A 22,686-nucleotide genomic window follows, 5' to 3' on the forward strand; every position below is an offset into this window, starting at 1 on the left:
CACTGATATATAATTGAGTAGTTTATTTATTTTTTATTTTTATTCTTTCAATTTTTATTTCATTTTTTAAGTCGTCGTAGAGAGAGAGATAACAGAGTCAGAAACTAATAACAACTTTAAACTGATATATATATATATATATATATATATATATATATATATATATATATATATATATATATATATGACTCTGTTATCTCTCTCTCTACGACGACTTAAAAAATGAAATAAAAATTGAAAGAATAAAAATAAAAAATAAATAAACTACTCAATTATATATCTTTTTAATTCTTTTCAATCTATCGAATTTATTTTGAGAATTTTGTTATAATAAATATATATTTATATATTTATATATAATTTATTTTGAGAATTTTGTTATAATAAATATATATATTTATATATTTATTATAACAAAATTCTCAAAATAAATTCGATAGATTGAAAAGAATTAAAAAACAAGGAAAAACTAGCGATACGTAAAATTAGCGATGGCAACTTTAAGCGACAATATCTCGAAAGTGAAAATATGTGACACGCGGCGTTGTACCGTGCAATTACAGATTGCATGAAATTATTTTGATATCGAAACCAGTGCATACAGAGTGTTTCAGAGATGATACTTATTATTTGACGTAATAAGAGCATTATAAAGGTATGAAACTGATTTTATTGAAGTACAATGGCAACAGTAATAGTTGGAAAATACGATAGAATCGGATTTCTGATCCAACACAATGGTGCCATCGCTTTCTTCCAACGAAGAAAATCGTGGATATAACGAACGCATTGAAATATTCCATTATTATTGTAGTATCGCGCAGGATTAAGTAAACATTTCGTAATCACATTTTAAATTATGTGTAGAACTTCGAAATTTGTCAGAATCAATTTCCTATATCAGACCTAAGGCACATTGAAATTCCATTTGAGGATGCTCAGAAATTTATGACAAAAAATATTTGGCATAAGTGGAAGCAAGAATGGATACATTCAAACTCCTCTCTCCTACATGAACTCAGAGAAGGTATATATATATATATTCTCTACCAACCCCGCAGTATATTTAACAAGAAGGAAGCAAATTGTATTATCTCGGCTAAGAATTTAGGATACTAAAATAACACACCAGTACATGCTCTCTAAAACAGACGAACCAATTCGTAACAATTATAACACTGAGCTTACGGTTGAATAAAATACAACACCATAAAAAAAATAATAAAAAAATAATAAAATACCATACCAATACAATACCATCAAAGAATGTTTGGACAACTAAAAAACGAACAGTAAAAGTTATGTCATACTTAGAAGAAACCAAATTGTTTAGCGAAATTATATAATAACATAAGAAGCCTGGATTAAAGAAATAAAGTCAAATGAAATGCAAAACGACGACACGCATTAATAATTTCAATAATTGTAAAATGATAAAACTGAGTCACACCAGCCTATCTAATATTCCTAATATTAAACAACATTAACATTTGTATTTTCAATTTTCTTTAAATTTCAATAAGCTACAAATGGACGAAGATTCGTAGTTCACAAGTTACGTCCACGATTGTTGTGGATTTACTATGTGGATAAACTCTGTCCGAATTAATTGGCATAACTCCGTTTCGGTTCGATTAAACTTACTTTCCCATAAATAAAATATGAAGCATATGGACCACCTTTGTTATAATTTTAATTGATCGCGACCTGTTTAATGTAGGATCAACTACTCAAGTAAAGAATGTTTACATTCCCCACCAGAAGTATTAGAACACTTACAAACAATTAAATAGATTTCGAAAACCGACCAGAAATTGTTATTACTTCTTAAATTTAAAACTGACTCCTCCCCACACGTTACATTACAATAAAAATAACGTCAATTTTATAAAAGAAAGAAACTAATAACAACCTTAAACTGATATATGTATTTATTATAACAAAATTCTTACAATAAATTCGATAGATTGAAAAGAATCAAAAAACTATATTTTCTTTTTTCTAATTTTCTTTTCGTTGACATGTTCAGCGTGTTTTTAATTATTTCTTGAACTAATACCGATACTCGTTTTATCAGTTTCTCTATTATTTCTGATTCTATTTAGTTCCATGCATTTTATAACATGTTCCACATGTTAATAAGAAAATAATATCGAGAAAATATGCGTGTCGCGAAGAGTATAAAATGTACTCGGCGTACGATTTCAATGAACAAAATACAATAAATGGGTAAGCTAATCGGACAAGTAACAAACGCTAATAATTTAATATACTACTGTGATCAAAAAGTAAGGTGAAATTGTCATTTAAAACTCCCGGACATTAGGAAGGCAGGCAATTGTTTTTTTCCTAGGTTGGTAGGACTGTCTATAACAATTGCCAAGCGTCTGTTTGTTAAAAGGTTTAATTATCTCCGAGTTACACGTGTTTTAGTAAACGACCAAAAGTGAATTTTTCGATTTTTACAATGGGTGATTTTGTTGAGCAAAGAACTTGCATCAAATTTTGTTTGCGGAACGAATATTCTTGTGCGGACACGTTGAAAATGTTGCGGAAGGCCTTTGGTGATCAAACTATGGCACAAAAAAACGTTTATAAGTGGTACAACGAGTTCAAAGCGGGCCGGGAACGCGTTGAAGACGAACCGCGCTCTGGACGACCATCAACGTCTACCGACGAGGGCCACGTCCAAAAAAATCGAAGATTTGGTGCTTGAAAATCGTCGACTGACAATGAGAGACCTCGCTGATAGTGTTGGAATATCATTTGGCTCAGTCCAAACCATTTTGAAGGATGTTTTGTGTCTCAAACGCGTCAAGTCTCGATTGGTGCCATGTCATACTGCATTGGTTCTTCGCGACTTTTTTGCCAAAAACTCGACTCATATCGTTCCGCAACCACCGTATTCGCCTGATTTGGCTCCGTGCGACTTCTGGTTATTCAGCAAACTCAAAAGGCCGATGCGGGGACGCCGTTTTGACACGATTGAGGAAATAAAAACCGAATCGAAGAAGGTCTTGAAGGCTATACCGGAAAAAGACTATTCCGACTGTTTCGAGGACTGGAAAAAGCGTCGGAAACAGTGCGTTTTATCGGACGGGGATTACTTTGAAGGGGATGAAATTGATTTGGAAGAATAAATAAAGAATTTACATTTTATAAACAAATTCACCTTACTTTTTGATCACAGTAGTATACTTTATACATTTTTTATAAAACTCTGAAAGCGAATGAAAAATCACAATGTATACTAAACAAGCGAGTGTCTTAATATACATTGGAGCATAATTTATCTGAAGAACAAAAACAAAGCAGAAGGAACCTTAGAAGTTCAAAAGCACTGACACGATTCCGCGATAATCCAAAGTTCTGTTCCGCCAGCCGTTCGTTAACAGGAACAGGAAAAGAGTATACAATGGCAAGGTAACAAGCGGTCTATCGTGAAAAAAAGCCGTAACTACGTTGCCTGCTTGGTGTATTTTTTAATTCAATCCCCGTTTCTAAACCCGCAATTTACCCGAACGGCCGTTCCGAGAAAATTGTGGAACTACAAGGGGTAACAGTTTCAACGACACAACTTGAAAAGGCACGCTGTGTATGTGCCGTTCCCTATGTACGATATCGCGAGGTCGCCCGGAAACCGGCAGGCGGCGACATCTGGTCGCAACGTTATCTAAGATATCCACCCTGTTTTCCTTCAACCCTCGTCCCCATCGCGGACCGTGCGGAGAACTACGAACTATCGGATTTGTTAAGTCACCGACAGGTCGAGAAGAGAAACAGGAGCCCGGCAACTGTGTAAATTACAGCAATTGTTTGGCGAATTCCGTACAATGCCCTGCTAAATCACGGGATAGGTAGCGATTTTTCCGGATCAACGAAGCATTGAACCGTAAAAAAGGGAACTACTGAATCGAAAATCTCGAAATTTTCGACGCGATTTCATGGCAATTTTTTTACATTATCGAATATACGAACGTTACATGTTTCAAATAATATTGTAGAAATTTGTAGAAATCAGTCGGCGAAGATTCGTTAAATTTAGCAGTCGAACATCGTAAATTTCTTCGAGAGATTGAAATTGGTTGTTTGTTACCGTAGTTTAATACATTTTCTTCGAAGTTTTTGTTGATAATAATATTGTGCCAATTTATTGAATATAATATTAAAATAATGAGCACGAATTTTTACGTTTACTACAGTTTTAGCAATTCAGAAATATTGGAATTTTATGTATGTAACGTGTATTAGTAATACATTTTTAAATGTGCTTAATGACTATATTGTTAACGATCTAATAAAACGAAAAAGAAAATGAAAAAGAAATCTATGAAATAAACGTGTAGATGTTTTGCTAAAGTGAAGCGAGGTTATGGAAAATAAACCGTGGTAAAAAAAATTAATATTATAGCTAATTACGGATCTACAAATTTTTGTGAGGTAAATATGGTTTGACAAATTGTCAAACACGGAACTAATTAGATACTGCTTCATTCTATTTCAATAATATCCAATCAAGATCTTACTAAGATGAGATAAATAAAAAAGGGAAATAATAAAATTAAATATTTAATAAAATTAAGTAACATAATATTTATTCAGAATCAGTGAAGATTGGCACGAGGACAAATAAGGATTAAATTCATCTGAACGAGATTCAATTAGTATAAATATCAATCGTCTAATTATAACAAAATGTGAAGAGAATATAATCTTAATTATCCCGATCTATGTGATGTCGATAAAAAGTCACTTACGTATTTTATATAAAATCGAATTCACAAAACACTGCTGAAACAATTTAAAAAAAAAAACAGAAACAAGATATGAAAGCAAAATAAAATATTAAATGAACATATAATTTCTCGGATCGATCGGGTCTCCTCTTATCGGAAGCTTAATTATCCAATAGAAAAGGAACACGACAAAAGTATACGAAATCGACAATGGAAAGTTTCGTAAACGATTCTCTAATTACCAGTAATTCGCTAATTTGCCGGGATGGAGAAGTATTCTGATTAAAAGCGCCTTCGCCGTGAATTAATTACATAAGTAATTAGAGCAAATAAAGGTTACCTTTACAAGCTACGACCGCTTACTTAGTAGATTCAACAAAACTAATTTTCCCACTGCAATTTCTGCGGCCGTGTGTAAGCATGGGAGACGAATTCATTCGCGCGGAAGTGTTTAAATGTAATCGCGTTACCTTGTTACCGTTTTGTACCTTGGATTTCAAAGGAAACTTCTTGGGAATGCATCTTCCACCGTAAAAGAATTACTGGCCTATTAGAGCAGAGGGGAATACATTAATATTCATATTAATCTACCTCTCGCGATCTATTAGAATCACTTTTGAAGCTCCGACGAAATGTATTAAAGTTTAATCCACGCGTGTAACGACTTTGGGATTGAGCTTTTTAGAAGGCCGTTTAAGGAATTAACAATTAATTATTTCTCCTGCGGAAGAATTCTTTTGTGAAAAGTTACTGGGAAAATTCTGTTTAATGGATATTGTCAAAAAAATGGAGAAGAATCTACGGTCTTCAAGCTATTCTAAATGTAACGATTGGACTCTAAATGTTTCGTAAATTTACGTTTTTATGAACCGATTCAGAGCAGCTGCAATAAAGTACATTTTCCGTTCTATCATTAATGATTCTAGTAAAGTGACAGTGAAAAATTGCATAAATCAGGAATGTGCATGAAAACGACAGGTAACTATTAGGTCTACCAGAAAGTTCTGTCCGTTTTCCTATTCTGAATTTTTGTTATAACTTCTTAATAAAGCACTATATGACCTATGTTTACATAACACTTTTTTCCTACTTTGTGCCATAGAATACACTAACAAAGTTTCAACATTAAAACCTGGGACACCCTGTATAGTAGGAAGTATTTAAATAAACATATCATCAAAATAGGATACAAAGATTCGAAATGTATTTACTACTTTTAAGAAGTTGACCACTCTGATTAGAGCTATCGATAGTAAGAAAAACATTCGACAGTTTTCGGTAACAATAGTGCTATCGATAGTTCTCCACCTCCGCCATAGTTCTCCCATAGAACATTTTATGGCATGCTAGTAGGTCTACCGGAAAGTTCTGTCCGTTTTTGAATCGAAATATAACACAATTTTCATACATTTAATAATATTTATTGTAGAATACACTTTCCATCGTTACTTATGACTTCTTGCCAGCGCGATGGCAACTTGTGAATGCCATTTTTAAAAAATGATTTATTTTTAGAGGCGAAGAACTCGACTAGTGCTTGGTCGACATCAGCTTCGGTTTTGAATTTTTTTTCCTGTAAAAAATTTTGCAAAGAGAGAAACAAGTGATAATCGGAGGGTGCTAGGTCCGGGGAGTATGGTGGATGCGACAGAATTTCCCAGCCTAGCTCTGCGATTTTCTGACGAGTCGCCAAAGCAGCATGTGGTCTGGCATTGTCATCGGTAGCCATGTTTTCACGATCGCGTCTCGCTTAATAATGACACGAGACATCTTTGTTTCAGTTTATTTAGGAGAGTACATGCATGTAAATGCAACGATAAAGAGAGATAGTCATATATGTCTGAAATCAACATGTGCGTATGGATTGAAACTTGAAGTGACACTATCGGACAGAACTTTCCGGTAGACCTAATAGTAATAAGAAATATAATTACAGTGAATTCTCTCCAATTGTCGCGTAGCTTGTACTCAACAATTGACAATTTGGGAAGAGAAGCCTCGATTATTCGAGCCTCGCTGTTCGTTTTTATCGTTGTTGAGAACCGGCGACTACAAAAACGAGTCGCAAGGCTCGAATAAATCATATCTCATCTGCCCAAATTGTGCATTGAAGTGACACTATCGGACAGAACTTTCCGGTAGACCTAATATTTCAATATTATAAAAGAATTTGTGTCGGATAGCCGTAAAGTAAGCAATCGCATGAATATGTCACTACCGTTTTTTATCCGGGGCAACTTCGCGTTCATTTCGATACCTATGTGTTAGGATAGAATTGACATGTTGTAAAAGCACACATTCTAAGTTTTCCGGCATTCGAAAGTCGCCAAGTCTCGCCATTCTTGAAATCGGAGGTGTTTAAATCCAAAGTTGGATATTCGTAAAATGTATAATCTCCTCGTCGAAAAGTGTACAGAAAATAATAAATCTCGTGAGAATTGTACATGTGTGTAAATGCAATGATAAAGAGAGATAGTCGTATATGTCTGAAATCAACATGTGCGTATGGATTGAAACTCGAAGTGACACTATCGGACAGAACTTTCCAGTAGACCTAATAGTAATAAGAAATAAAATTACAGTGAATTCTCTCCAATTGTCGCTTAGCTTGTACACAACAATTGACAATTTGGGAAGAGAAGATACGGTTATTCGAGCCTCGCGGCTCGTTCTTATCGTTGTTGACAACCGGCGACTACAAAAACGAGTCGCAAGGCTCGAATAAATCATATCTCATCTGCCCAAATTGTCCATTTTTGTGAACAAGCTGGGGGGTCAATTAGAGTGGCCAATTTATTGTATTCCCTTGGATGTATTTAAGCTGAACAGCGTCTACCATATCTGTGATCGCGTTCCTTATAAAAATTCAGCGAAAAGCCATTATTTATGTTAACACGAGTGGACAAAGCCTGGTCCCCAGCAATTTAAGATTTATCGTTGACAGCCGAATCTATCTATCTTCGGCAAACGAATTTCGGTATTATTACTAGATTGGTTTTTCCGAAACAATGAAGATGATACACAGTGCGGCGGACGCGACAATATCGAGACCGTCCGTGAATCGATGCAATCACGTGTATCCATAAATCCTCGAGCCCTTGTGAACCAGCCAACGAATGACAAAAATCGAAAATAGTGTCATCTGTTAATTTGACCAAGATGTGTACATACAAACCGTGCATTTAACCATGAATTCGAGAAATGTTTGAACTACACGAATCTGTGAAATTATAAAACAGAAGTGTAATTATGTTACAATGCGACTCTATGAAGTAGTAATAAACATGCGATAAAAGATAAAGAAAAGTACTTTTCAGCTAACAATGTACTTTCGTTTTTAGCTTTTTTTTTTAGTGAAAAAGTTATGTTTTCGCAAGACAAATATTAAAGAGTTTCACGTATGAAATAAAATACGGGATATATAGATATTATTAACAGCTATTATTATGTAGTCGATAATATAATGTATACGTTACACTGTTATCTATTTACACTATCGAAGAACATTTATTTGGTAATATTTATTTCGACGCAGTATTTTTTTATACAATTTACTAAGGGAAAGAATCGATAAGAATAAGAACAGTTGATTAAAGAGTTGAAAATAAAAAACACGAAATGCTTGGCATTCGCTAACCCTTCCTATCAAAATGCCTTCTTTAGACTGAACTCGATCATTTTAACTGCTTTCTTTCGACCTATCGCTGTGTATTTGCAAACCATACTAATGTGCGTGACTCTTCTATGCACCTCCTGTCTGTATATCAGATCTGGGTAAAAATATTTCAACTAAAAAATATAAAAAATTGTAAGTACCATTTCTCTCAACTGTTTTACATACAGTTAATTTGAAATAGTAATTTATTTCTGTATTGAATGAAATATCAGCTGAAATATTTAATTGATTTTACGAATACATAATAACGTTAACATGGATAGGCGAAATACAAAACAGGAAATCCATCGGAAGAATTTACGACTACCGACACATTGCTATCATACTAAAATTATTCAGACAGGAAACAAATTTCTACTTCATTTCCATTTTTTATTATTTTCTATTTCAGTTGAAATATTTAATTGATTTTACAAATACATAATAATATTAACATGGATAGGCGAAATATAAAACAGGAAATCCACCGGAAGAATTTACGACTACCGACACATTGCTATCATACTAAAATTATTCAGACAGGAAAAAAGTTTCTACTTCATTTCTATTTTTTATTATTTTCTATTTCAGTTGAAATATTTAATTGATTTTACGAATATATAATAATGTTAACATGGATAGGCGAAATACAAAGCAGGAAATCCATCGGAACAATTTAAGACTACCGACACATTACTATAATACTAAAATTATTCAGACAGGAAACAAATTTCTACTTCATTTCTATTTTTTACAGATACAGAATCCTTTTATTTAACATAAATATCTGCGGTCTAGATATCGTTAACTAATTGACAACATTGACAGTGATATAAAATCAACAGTGCTGAAACAAAGTCCCAAAGAAATCAAACAACAAAAACACGTTACATTTATTTTTACGTATTGCAAGGGATAAAACGTATGAACTAAAAATCATTGACTGTTGAATGATCAAAATGACTGTTGCAATGCTCGCGGAAGGTAAAGAGAGCAACTGGCATAGTTGACGAGAGTATGCTGCAACACAGGTTAGTTTACTTCCGGTACCTATCGCGGCTAAAATTCCGCAGGAATATCCCAAATAGTAGTCGATGGTACAAGAATAGTCTCTTTTTCCAACGAAGTTCCGTAAGGTAACGTTGCGCACCCGCCGTCGATAAGAAAGGCATCTAGATTTTAGGGAAACTATCCCTGCAGAAGGGAAATCATCCCCTCTGCGTTACCGACCTCCCAAAACTCGGCACATTGGAAGCTGCTGCCCTCTGAGGGAGCCGAGAGCGCATGCGCGTACCGTTTCGATCGTGAACGTCTCCTCCCTCGTTGAATTATATGTTCCATCTGAATTTTAAGGGGTGGAGAAAACCGCACGGAGCGGAGGGTGCTACTAGACGGTGGTTGAGACTACCTTTTATGGAAGAAAACCGCGGGGTAATATCGACCACAATGTTGCAGCCACTGTTTTGAACTGAAATTTTTACTGAACCTATTTCCTGTGTGAAAAACACATGAATTCTGATCGATAATAGAACATGACGAATGTTCTTATAATTTCATGAAATTGAAAAGAAAATAAAGCATGCTTTAATTATCGAATCACTGACTTTACGATTTTAGTTGCAAGGAATTGAAAATATGAACGCACAAGGATAAATGGAGGAAAGAGCTACTTGAACAATGAGCTATTTAAACAATACATCGTTGCAATAACAACAATTTTTCGTGAATTAGTTCATGAAATTGTCAACTATTACTCATAATTCCGAAGGGTGCGAAGCCGAATAAAAGATTGACAGTGGATTGAAAATAAAATAAAGCATGCTTTAATTATCGAATCACTGACTTTACGATTTTTATTGTAAGGAATTGAGAATATAAACGCACAAGAATAAATGGAGGAAGTAGCTACTTGAACAATGAGCTAATTAAACAATTCATCGTTGCAATAACGCCAATTTTTCGTGAATTAGTTCATGAAATTGTCAACTATTACTCATAATTCCGAGGTGTGCGAAGCCAAATAAAAGATTGACAGTGGATTGAAAATAAAATAAAGCATGCTTTAATTATCGAACCACTGACTTTACGATTTTAATTGCAAGGAATTGAGAATATAAACGCACAATAATAAATGGAGGAAGTGGCTACTTGAACAATGAGCTAATTAAACAATACATCGTTGCAATAACGCCAATTTTTCGTGAATTAGTTTATGAAATTGTCAACTATTACTCATAATTCCGAAGGGTGCGAAGCCGAATAAAAGATTGACAGTGGATGGGAAACGTAGAATAAAAATTATTGTGTGTCACGTGTTCACGAGGTAATCGAAAAGAATTTCACCGACACGTGTATCAATGAACGAGAAAGAACTCTATGTTTGCTCGATACCAACTGTTCCTATTGCTTTCAGTCGCGTGCATAGCTACGTTACATGCATTCGAAACGAATTACCACGGAAGCAAAAACTCGCATAGGAGACTGCGTGCGACGTTTTCGCAATATCTTTTTACGGGCAATCCATTTACATCGTAATTGTTTTTAACAATACTCATGCGTACACGTTGAAAAAGCTTTCGAAACCGATTACGCGAACAGCAATGCGTATTTTTGTCGTGTTTTCCATGCAGAACAATGAATCTGTAAAAATGTCACTCCCGACATTCGAATAAATTGGTAAACACGTCCGCGTTCAAAGGGAATAACTAACAGACCGCGGATTTGTATGCATTTACGGCAAAAATGAGTAGTTCCGATTTAAGAATAGTAGTAAAATGTCATTATATTATTTTCAGTCCGATAAAATTATTAAAAAGAGAACGAACGACTTCTTATTTAGTTTCCGTTTCTCGCGAATGATTTTCATTTCGCACAAAAATCCGCGGACTGATAATTAATAATATTCCCCATCGAGAGCCGAAATTCTTGCGTTTATTTGACAAGAACCAAGCGACCGGTTTCCAATCTCTTGTTCGTCGCGTAAACCGCCGCGTCTAGACAATGAATTTTCCCTCGTCCTGCGTCTCTCGATTTTGTACAGCCGTGAACTTTCAACAAGTACTTGGAAAACCTACAACCCACCATTCAGCTCGCTATCATATAAACTTAGAAGAACATCGAAACCAATAAGAACGATAGAGAGAGCGAGAGAGAGAGCGAGAGAGAGTGAGAGAGAGAGAGAGAGAGAGAGAAAGGTAGTGTCTCGCGGCGATGCAAAGCCATCGATTCCCGCGCGTAGACCATTTACCGGCTCGCATTTGAGCGACGCGGGGGGTGCGGACGGGGTTGCTGGAGCGGAGTGAAGAGAAAAGAAGAGGCGGGGGAGAGAAGATGTGACCGTTGTTGAACGCGAAACGCCGCCTCTCGAATTTTACCCTTAATGGAGAAACTTGCCGGGAGCCGGGCACCCGAAGCGCGTTGCCTTTATATCCGCTTTTTACGAGATTCTTTTCCCAAGCTTTCTCCCCGCGCCCGTTACGTTTACGGCTTCCGCGTTTATTTCCGACGAAACGGCGACTTCGTTACCCCGTCGTAACGAAGAACGATTCGACGTCGCCGGGGCGTTATGCAAAAAAACGAACAGCGCCGCGTCGCGACGCCGCGCCGCGCCGTGCCCTGACGAGAGAGAGAGAGAGAGAGAGAGAGAGAGAGAGAGAGAGAGATCCACCTCTGGTGGACGACGCACGAAGCTGCTTAGCGTGTTCGTCCGTGAACGAGCCGGCCAGGAAAATAAAAAAGGAAGAGGAGCACAGAGAGCAGAGGCCGGCAGGTCGGCCGGGCCGCTGAACAACCCCCTCTAACCGGTCATTATCCGCTCACCGATTACACGGTGAACGTACACGTCGATCAAACGGCGGACCCGAAACATTAATTCACTGCAGCGACCTGTGAACCGGCCCCGTTTACCGGACGCGCTGAAAACGCTTCTGCCCGGACGCCGTCCGTGAATAGGGGTGGCTGGTGCGCTTGAAAAAATCCTGGCCGGCTATTGAATAATGATGGACGGTTCTTAACACGTCCAACGGCCACCGGATTTTTCCTCTGCTCTACCCACACGCGATATAGCGAAACGCTTGTTACCGGACCACCCCTGATTATTGATCTACGCATTTATTCTAATCAAAGATTTTTAACATGACGAACGCCGTGCTATTGGGTTGGCAACTTAGTAATTGCCGATTTGTTCGATGAAATAGAAAATTTTTTTTTACTTGGAACGAAGTTTAATCTGAAGTTTAATAGGATTGCTGTTAAATTGTAGAATGCAGATAGCATATAAGTTCCTTCATTTAGAATGGAGGCACAATAACAATCACCGATGTTAGATTCTAAGAGTAACAATAGCGTAAGAAACGTGGAAATTGTAAGAACTTTGCGAATTGGAATGCCATGTTCTATTCGGTGCTTCCCATTTTTCAAATTTGTCTCGTAATATTGTCTCTTCTCTAGATTCATGAACGTTGTATAATAATATACATACATTATAAAAAGTGTATTGTATTGGGTTGGCAACTAAGTAATCGCCGATTTGTTCAATGAAATGAAAAATTTTTTTTTACTTGGAACGAAGTTTAATCTGTAATGTATTTTCCATTTTGTTCGACGACCTTTTGCCATCTCTCTGACAACTTGAAAATTCCACGCTCGTAGAAAGTCTGATCCTTTTCGGCCGAAAACTGAGTTAAGTGAGATTTTACAGCGTCATCGTCGTTAAAAGTTTTACCACGAAGGGAGTTGTCCAGGGATCGAAATAAGTGGTGATCCGATGGCGCGAGATCAGGGCTATATGGTGGGTGAAACATCGATTCCCAACCAATATCAAGACAAAGACGTGTGCGGCCTAGCATTGTCCTGCTGGAAAATGACACCTTTATGATTGACCAATTCTGCTCGCTTTTCCTTGACCGCTGTATTCAATTTGTCCAGTTGCTAACATTCACGGATAATAAAAAATAACATAATAATAATTTTGTAATATATATATATATATATATATATATTATAATTAATAATAAATATATTATAATATATATTATTATTATTATTATTATTATATATTATTATATTATATATTATAAATTTATAATATATATATATTTTATAATTTTATAATATAACATTTACGGATATCAAAAATGGGAGTGAGAGACATCTATAACTGAAATCGGTAATTACTTAGTTGCCAACCCAATAATTTCACATGGTTTGCCGGTCTGGCCAACATGAGTTTCTGCTGTGTTCAATGTGTTTTTATGTAATCGTAGAGATGACGCATTTATCCTAATCCGGGCGTTCGCACCGTTTTAGTATTGATGATAACATTGAAAAAATTGTTCAGCATTGAATTTTACACGATTTATCTTTTTAGAAATCTTGATTCGTTGAAACAGATCAGTAGCCGATGAAAGAAATTGATAAAATGCGTTGTTCTACTTGCAAATCCTTCTCCAAAACTTCGATTCGCGTGTCGCAATCAATTAGAAGAAATTCGGTTGAACTTATTGACCAGTGAATGAACATTTGATGAAATCGAATTTTACAAAACATCTGCGAGATATATTCGTAGGTGTATAACAGAAGCACTGTATTTTCCATGTGAAAATAATACGGCGAACGTTACTTTTTCGCATGAGACAAGAAAAGTCCATTCACTGAAGAATGTTTATTCGTCGGATGGATCATCGAATAAAGAAAAAGAGTAGATCTGTTCTTCAAGAAAAGGAGCTGTATATGCAACACATCTCCCTAGAAAAGTTTCAACAGAATCTCTTATCCAGGCTGTTTATTTTATCCTGCAGATTGAAATATCAAAATAATATAACAAAAATCGTGTTTTCTGTTTTGGAATCGATAAGTCGACTATGTTCGGCGTCGAGAAATGAAAATCAAATAAAATGTATAATAATCTTAGCGTTCATATTATTATCTGACGAAAATCTTTCACCAACAAAAGCGTAGCTCATTGCCGGAAGTCGTGTTCCCTATCTCCTCTTCCCAAATTGTCCATTTTTGTTTCCAAGCCGAGCTTCGATTAGGGGAGAATTTACCATAACAGTTGCGCAATATACGTAAAACTGAAATGAAAATGTCTGAAATTTATGACCGTTACTGTACGTACCGAGACGAAACTGAAAATTAGGAAAGTAAGCAAATATGGAATAGTGCTCGTATATGAAACTGTATACGAAATTGTTTAAAGAATCGAACAAATTATCGTCAGTGAAACAACTAAAAAAATCAAAAAACATGTAATAATCTCAGCGTTCATATTATTATCTGACGAAAATCTTTCACCAACAAAAGCGTAGCTCATTGCCGGAAGTCGCGTTCCCTGTCGTTGCTCGGCACAAAATTATTTTGAAAGCAAATTCGACCGTTGCGAGTTACAACAAACATTGACACAAGTAGAAACGGCCGGCAATGGCCAGACACACTGCCCAAATGGTACTCGAATGGAGGTGTACGCCGAATGGATTTTAATTCTCCATTGTTTCGAACATTGAACTTCGTATGAATGAATTTTCCTCCGCGCTCACAATGCAGGCGTACGCGTGCGTGTAATATACCTATGTGTATGTATCTATACGTATATATACACGCATCTAGGAAGAATCGGGCTTTGTTCGCGTTGCGCCGACCGGTCGCATCCACAATGCGTATCTCTCGGAGGGTAGAGAAACGGCCGATTTCAATCGGCGAGTGTGGGATCTATCTAACGTCTGGAGAGAGAGAGAGAGAGAGCTCTACAATTGCCGGCAACGAAACCGCGACGGCGTTTTCATTGAAAGCCGAAGGAAATTTACTGAATGAATGGGTACCGGGGTAAGAGGTCGTAAAGAAGACCTGTGGCGCGAGCGTACGCCGATTATGCAAAACAAAAGGGAGGCAGGAGCTTCCCTTTTTCGCGAGAGTTCGCGGGCTTCCCGGTATAATTCTTGGGGGGCAGCGAACGATAAAAGAAAGCGAGCAGGAGAGACAAAGAGACCGAGCAAGAAAAAGAGGGAGAGAGAGAGGGGGGAGAGAGAGAGGGGTGGAAGGGAAGAAAAAAAGGGAAGAAATTTAGCATCGTGATTTAAGGACGAGTTTCGCGGCTATGCGGCCACTGCCGCATCGGCGCACAGTGGGCCGGATCGAATATTTTATAGTGACTTTTTGACAAAAACCTAATTTTCTCACATTGTGGAAATATGTTTCTATATTTCATTTCATTATGTTTCTATATTTCATTTCATTATGTTTTTATCTTTCATTTCATATTGTGGAGATATATATTATGGAAATATTAACACTTCCACGACCGCGCTAGGAACCTCAAAAATTTTCTTAAAATTAAAATATTTCATTGGATTAAACAAAAATTATGAAGCAAACTTATAATGGCATCGATTACTTCTTCAGCATTCGTACCTCTTGGAAATCGTAATAAAATGAAGCAATCATTTTTAATTTTTCATTGATTATCAATTCGGCCGTCAATCGACTGAATTTAAAACGGGGAGATCTCCCCGTTCGGTTGGATAAGTGTTAATAAAAATGATCATAAGTTGTAATAGATACGACAATTTCAAGTTGAACATTTTGAACGCTACGTTTGACGTCAAAAAATATGCTTCTTTTCCTCGCAATGTCCTGACGAACCTAATCAATTTTTTCCTTTGCTTTCTTTTCTAACATTAGAAGGCAATATTGTAATAGATACGACAATTTAAAGTTGAACATTTTGAACGCTACGTTTGACGCCAAAAAATATGCTCCTTTTCCTCGCAATGTCCTGACGAACCTAATCAATTTTTTCCTTTGCTTTCTTTTCTAACATTAGAAGGCAATATTGTAATAGATACGACAATTTAAAGTTGAACATTTTGAACGCTACGTTTGACGCCAAAAAATATGCTCCTTTTCCTCGCAATGTCCTGACGAACCTAATCAATTTTTTCCTTTGCTTTCTTTTCTAACATTAGGAGGCAATATTGTAATAGATACGACAATTTAAAGTTGAACATTTTGAACGCTACGTTTGACGTCAAAAAATATGCTTCTTTTCCTCGCGAATGTCCTGACGAACCTAATCAATTTTTTCCTTTGCTTTCTTTTCTAACATTAGGAGGCAATATTTCTCGTTAGAAAACAGTAGCTTAAATTAAGATGATCGTATCCTATATATGAAAAATATAATGTTTAATAAAATACGAAAAGTGTAAAAATTCTTTACATTCGACAATGAATATCTTTTGACACCCAAGGACTCACAGTTTCGGACAAACGGTATATTTTCAGGATACTTTCCTCCACATAATTCTATAAAAGTTACAAACCAGAACGAACCAGATTGCAAATTATTACGTTTTAAAGATATCGACGTTACGTTACTTTTTGAGGTTAAAGATATCGAAGATAAACTCTCTGTGTTCCAGTCGGTATTACAGAACGCTTCTTCATCCGTAAATCGACGGATATTTAAAATTTTTAATTATTCCATATAACATGAAAAATATAAGTAAACGAAACAAACTATTTGTAACATTACAATACTAACGTACCTGGAATTACCAGTGGGTCCTCTTAACCAGCGTGGGTGCAATAAAGTACGCGTCCCAGAAAAGGTTCTCTGCATGCGTTTTATATAGTTGGTAAATTTCAACAGTTCGAACTTTTGATAAAACGTAGAGTACGTTAATTAATCCTATCATTTTGTTATTGTTTCAATAAATCTGCAGCTCCTTTTTCTGGGACGCGTACTTTATTGCACCCACGCTGGTCACGAGGACCCGCTAGTAATTACTACAAATTTTTAGTTACTATTATAATGTTACAAATAGTTTGTAACATTATATTTAAACAATCTTTTTTTCACCAAAAATGTCAATGGAAATTAATTAAAAATTATTGTTTAACAAATGCAAAAAAATTTAATTATCTATACTAGAAAATAACTATTTTTTAAATGTTTTTGGTGAAAATTTCATTGCAATATCTTTGATGCTTCGAAAGTTCTCAAAAAAAAGTTGTCAAAAGTCACTGAATGTCTCGATCCAGCCCACTGTGCGGCGTTCCTATAAATTCCAGTCACGCGGGCGTCTTTTTGGCCGCGGAATTCAACGACTACGCGGTATAAGCTCGCGCTGCACACGAAGAATACTCTCGGTGTAATGGAATAACGGCTATTAGGAGCGGGATATCATCGTCGGCGCGCACTGCCGCGGCGAAGGCGGCCTATCGATCGTTTTCGGCAGCGTTTCGCCCTGCCACGAGAGAAAGGGAAAGTGGCCAACCCGGTCCGAGGATTCTTTCGCAGTGCCGTGACCTTCCGAGGCCCTCGAAAAAGTTGGTCTCGCCCTACCGTCGTAATACAGTTTTTTTTTCGCGTCCGAATCGAAGTTCGTGAACGAGGCGATAGCCGCGACGATTCGGCTATGACGGGATGCTTGACATTTAAAGGTGAGAAACGCCGAATGAACTTTCCGCTACCGTCCCCTCTCGCCCTTCGCGGCCAAAAATAGACCCTGACTATGTTGGAATACACGAGAATTCCCCTGTGTTTGTCAACAGTGCAAGGTAAACATGTCAATTTAAATATCATGCTGTGCGTTACAATTGAAAATAATTATAGTCGCGAAATTAATTCGATGTTCCTTATCTGAAATTATATTTAATATTGTAAATATAATATTGTAAATTATATTTAATATTATAGATATAATGTTATAAATTATATTTAATGTTATAAATATAATATTATAAATTATATATTTAATATTATAAATATAATATTATAAATTATATTTAATATATATTATAAAAATAATCGTGGGGTCGTCACTCATATGTGACGAACGTGTTACGTTAAATACGTGGCCTATGTAGAAAAACGCCGCAACTCACAATTTCAGAAAATTTCAGTTAATGCATTAATTATTATATATATAATATAAAATATAATGTAATATAATAATAATAATATAATATAATATAATATAATATAATATATATATATATATTATATAATTATAATCTAAAGAAAAAGAAAGAAATTATACAGAATATTATATATAATTATATATATTATATACATTATAATTATATAATAATATAATATAATAATAATAAATATATAATTATAATCTATATAATTACATAGAAATTATATATCAAACAAATTATGCGATATGAAAACATGTAACTTGCATTGTTCTTCCGTACAACCATAGAAAAGGATTTCCCATTACATTAGACATAACGTTAGACCAATAAGAGTTATATTTATATCTGGATAGATTTATCTGGAACGGTAGGTCGTCTATTATCCAAAATGCAAGTCAACAGAAACCTTTCGACGGAGTGAAACCCTTTAATCGCAAGTATGTGAGTCGCCTTCGATCGGGCCTTCGGCCCGGTGATTGGTCAGGAATGTATGCGTGTCCTAGTTATTGGACAGTTTAGAGCCAGTGATCGGACACGATACCGTGCGCATTTGTTGTTGAATCATTCGACTGAACGTAATACGTAATGTGAACAAACCGCGAAGCTGAAATTTTTTACTTCGGTTTGTGTACACGATATTGTAGAAAATCGCGTATGGATTATTGAACCAAGTAATTTTTTCCCAAGAAACAATGAAACTTGGAAGAATAATTACAACATAAATTTTTTCAGCCGAAAAAATGCTGCGAGAACAGATATTTTACAAATTTGATCTGAACAATTATTAACCTTTAGCACTCCGAACCATTCTGCACGTTGGCTACCAGCTACTCAGCGCCACTTTTCGGCAGAAACGGGCATTTACAGACCCTCGTATTATTTAGTATGGTTTCGAAACTAACTAACATATTATAATGATATTGGACTTATATGAATTTGGCTGAAATCGAGAAATTTGCCAAAAAATCAATATTTTATTTTTTATAATTTTGTTATTGTTCGTTTTGTAATTTTGTTTTGTTGTTGCAATCGCTATCTATGCGAACTCTTTCTCTCGTCGCCTTGTTGCTTGGACGATATCGCTATCACTGCTATCAAAACGATAGACTAACTGTAGAAGAAAACCTTCTACAGTTAGTCTTTCTAACATATCTGTATAAACGTCTATCTGGAGCTCATCTTCGCTACTACTTGTGTCATGAGGCTCATTCGTGTTTGAACGTTTTGCCATTGTTCTAATAAAAAATATGAATAAATACATAGGTTGAAAATTTCTAATTGTTATTACTAACTCGCAAGATGATATTTACCAAAAAAACTTTTACCAAACAATTTATTTACCAAGAGAAGAATCACTTTTCCGATTTTCTCACTCGTTAGATCTATCTATACCGCTCGACGCTTCGAACCAGACTGAGTTCTGCTTTGAAAATCTTTTCCTCCAGGTTTTATGATTATAAATCTCACTATACGGTGCGTGCTATGTTCGCATACCGATCTTTCTTCTACAAACTTGCCTCATCGCTCTTTTCAAATGGCGCCTTTGAAGTGCTCGGACCGTCGTGAGCACGCCTCTCGCGTTCTCGTCAAAACCCGCTGACATTTCTTGTATATATCTTAGTAATTTTACTATATTTTGATTTGATCTCTTGTGCCATTTCAAGAGGAAACTTCAGGGAAACATGCGTGTCTCAAAAAGTTGCGCTGAAATAACTCAATTCCCCGTAATATGCTAGAATTACGATGTCCCACGAGAGGGTACAGCGGAGTGCAAAGGGTTAATACTTGATTTTCAGCTAAATGCCTTCCCTGAAGTGTTCAAAGATGATCTTTAACTGATCTCCGAAGAACAGTTAATCAGAAAATCTGTTGATACCGTCGTAGTGGCCTTCACGAACGATTTTTATTCCACATTCGCATCGTGCTTTTTACCCTTCGCGCCAATAAACAATTTCGTCATGTGTACGTGCACGATCTGCAGGAAATCAGAAAAGTTCCTCGAAAAATAAATGAGCGACGCTGCCGATGTAGTCCTTCGCAAGCCACTAGCATATTCCGATATCTTCGGAAACAATGGGAACTCGTCCCCCTAGAACTCGTGTAGACAACTGGGTCATGAATTTCCGAGAGAAGCGCATCTACCGGTCGTTTTAGGCTTCCTGCAGCGTTACATAGCGACCGGAGTTCGATGTCTTTACGAACCGTTTACACGGAAAGTAGAGTTCATCGATCGACGGGGGCCGGGACTCGCTTACGTGACCTGAACTTTCGTTGTACCGCAAGTTGAACGAAGAGGCTGGCCCCCTTTCTCATATTCATGGCGAACGCACTGCTGCCCCGTGGCCTCGTCGAATCCAAGCTCGCCGTGGTTAATCCGCTTTAACGCAATTTCACTCGGGCTCTTTTGTTTCTTTTTCGTTTCTTCAGCGAAGCACGCGCCGGGCAAATCCGGTTCGCATGGGGAGGCGTGCTTCCTTCTCTCCTGGCTTGCTCGACATCCCTCTCGTTATTAGTCGCAAATGGGACGCGCGAAATTGCGGTTAGATAGCGTAACGAAGTTCGCTGGGCGATGGTAACAACGTAACCGGACTTTTCATTCGATCAATTTGCAACCCTTTGTTCCGCACCAGGACGGTTCACTGACTTGAAGAACGCCGTGCTCGGCCTGTGCTTCGAACTTCTCCGGCTGCCGAGAATGTGTTTGTTCGCTTCCGCAACGCCGAAGCGCGGATAAAGCGTTTATTTTTAGCTAGACGGATTTCAAGGTTCCGTCGAAGCGTAACGCTATGCCGGGTTCAGGAATCGTGGAATCTGCTTTGTCGGATTTGGTTGACTCTTTGTCCCGTGGAAAAGGAGTTTCCTGAATAACTGCGATTACAGTCATTACAGTACAAAATGTTGCGTATTTACATGCAGTGACGGACTGAAGTATTCGTACACCTATTAAAATGCAATAAATTTCTTAAAACTGGATGACTTTCTTCAAACTATAATGAAACACCGCTCGTTTGTCTATACAGGGTGTCCCGAAAATGTCTCGCAATCTGGGACAGGATGATTTCTGAGGTGATTTGAAGCAACTTTCTCCTTTGCGAAAATGCGATCCGCGGCTTCGTTTACGAGTTATTAGCGAGAAACGGTGGCCAATGAGAGGCGAGCTCGGCTGGCGCGCGGCGGCCCGGCCAATGAGCGGAACCGAGCTCCATGCCCCATTAGAGAAATTTTAGATCCTAGCAGACGTTCATAATCACTAATCAGTAATACGAAAGATAATTGCGAATTACAGATGAAGATGATATATTAACGAATGAATTATGGACACTGCCATCTCGCTACGACTATAATTCGCGTTTTATACATTTCATAGGAATATGTAAATCGTATTCCGAGTTGTATTCCATATTATAAATATGGAATAATAATTGTATTATTATTCCATATTTATATTTTATATAATAATATAATTATTATTCCATATTTATAATATGGAATAAAATTTGAAAATGAAATGTGATTTTCAGTAAGAAGTATAAACTACAAATTAGTGCTAATTAATAATATTGTACAATATTAAAATTTTATTCATATAATATGGAATTATTATTATTATTATTATTATTATTATTATTATTATTATTATTATTATTATTATTATATATATAATAATTCCATATTATATGAATAAAATTTTAATATTGTACAATATTATTAATTAGCACTAATTTGTAGTTTATACATCTTACTGAAAATCACATTTCATCGCTACTGAGACGGTCAATTAATTAAAATTTATTTAGTAAATTAAAGATATTACTTACTAAAATTTCAAAGGTCGTGATCGTTCGAAAACTTGAAAAGTATACATTTTTTATACGAAGTACTGTATATTGGTATTTTGGAAATAGCATAACCTTGACATATAACAGAGTCAGGTGCAAAACAACGTTATAAACAGCAAATCAACGTAATCCGGATGTCAAGCTTGTCACTTACAGCAGAAACCATTAAAGCTGTTTCTCAGCTTGCGGTAGCTTACAAAATTCACTTTGAAACTGATTAATTAACTACGACTTTTGCGTGCGACATGCTAATGAGATTACGTTTCTGTTAATGGAGCTCGTTCGATATCGATTCTCAACCTTTCACTTTAATATGCTACTTAAAAACTGACGAGGTCGCTACGTATGCGTTTAAAATAAGAGAATCTGAAGAAATTTATTTATAAATTTTGGCGAAAAGTTTGACGAAGAACGAACAAACCTTTCATACAAGTACATTATAACGTTATATTAGCGATGAAGAAAGAGCTTCTACTGAAAAAAACTTCTATTGAAAAAAAAACTTCTGCAAAGAAATTCAGAAAATTAATTTATC

At 36.2% G+C, this 22,686-nt stretch overlaps 1 protein-coding gene across 1 annotated transcript in view; it reads right to left on the bottom strand.

The window, feature by feature from the left end:
- Window positions 1–22,686, bottom strand: part of LOC143260740 (dystonin-like) — a 183,124-nt gene that overhangs the window by 38,063 nt on the left and 122,375 nt on the right. The window lies entirely within an intron of this gene.

This window comes from Megalopta genalis, chromosome 18 (assembly GCF_051020955.1).
Source record: "Megalopta genalis isolate 19385.01 chromosome 18, iyMegGena1_principal, whole genome shotgun sequence".
Classification (NCBI taxonomy): domain Eukaryota; kingdom Metazoa; phylum Arthropoda; class Insecta; order Hymenoptera; family Halictidae; genus Megalopta; species Megalopta genalis.